The following is a 1,300-nucleotide window of genomic DNA, read 5'->3' as shown; positions in this document are numbered from 1 at the left end:
TTTTTTTTTTTTTTTTTTTTTTGAGGGTGTTGGGTGGGATAGGTGTAGGGAGTCCAGCAAATATAAATATTTAGCGACAGTTCTCACACTAGAGAATAAAGGTCAAATTTTCTTTATTCTAGCTATAGCAATTTAAAAGACACAGTAATAAAATTGTAATCATAAAAGGTAAAATATGTACAGAATCATTTTTATAAGGAGGCTGATGTTAATGTAAGAAAATGGACCATTACTATGGGAGTTTGCAAAGGGAGAGATCATTGAAAGTCACTACTGACTAGAAAAGAATGAAATATATTTATTTCATGCTCCTGTAATCTTTAGGTTAGCTCTAGTTTGATAAAAAAAATGGTTAATTTAAATGTTTAAAAGTTATTACAGTAAAAGACACAAAGCCGTGTTCCCCCTCCTAATACTCCGATTTTGAACTCACTTGCCCTTTATTTTTTGCCCCTTCTGGAGCAGTCAGGAAGTCCTTTTGTGTGGGTGTCTTGAGACTTGCTGTCATGGCTGCCTAATGTCCTCAAGGCATTCAGAACATCTACCCTTCATGTCATGTTAACTTTGGGGAGCAGTCAGAAGTCACAGGGTACCAGATCCAGTGAGCACTTAAGGTGGTTGGACCACATGAAATGCTTTCAGAAGCCGGCCTTTCTATTTGACAGTACTTGGCAGTGGTATTCACTGTGTTTTTGATCATCTTCGTAAAGATATTCATGGAAGGAGACTTCTCCAACTGCTTCACAAAGTGGCAAGAAGGAAGGAACGTGTTGGACATGAAGAGGATTAATGATAATGTGTCTTTTACTGTAATAATATTATTTGTTTAAACATTCACCATATGTTTTGGTCATACTTCAAATCATAACTCTACATGCTGACACTACTGTCAGGACTGTGAGGGCCACTGGGTATGCGGTGATAGTCGTGAAGAAATATAACCCTAAATCTGAGTGAGAATGTGTATCTAAAAAGCAGTTGGTGATAAGCTGTGTTCTGGTTGCTCGGATTTCTGAAGTCAGATTAAATAATGGCTTAGAGACTGTTCTTTAATGGCCTCTCTAGTTAAAGAGGTGTCCTTGTCATCCAAAGTTCCATCTATCTTTGGAAATTTCCTCTGATTTATTGGTAACTCCAGTTTAGAAGTCTAGCATAAATTATATCCTACTTTTTTTAAAAGCTTTGATTATGAATGTATCTAATGATGTAGATTTGGCTACTTTTCTTGCAATATTTAAAACAAATTGAAATTTAGAAACAAAAGAGAGGTGTTTAAATTAGCTTATAAAAAGTGACCTTT

This window comes from Chinchilla lanigera, unplaced genomic scaffold (assembly GCF_000276665.1).
Source record: "Chinchilla lanigera isolate Chin_1 unplaced genomic scaffold, ChiLan1.0 scaffold00024, whole genome shotgun sequence".
NCBI classification, from domain to species: Eukaryota; Metazoa; Chordata; class Mammalia; order Rodentia; family Chinchillidae; genus Chinchilla; species Chinchilla lanigera.
This window is presented reverse-complemented; position numbering follows the sequence as displayed.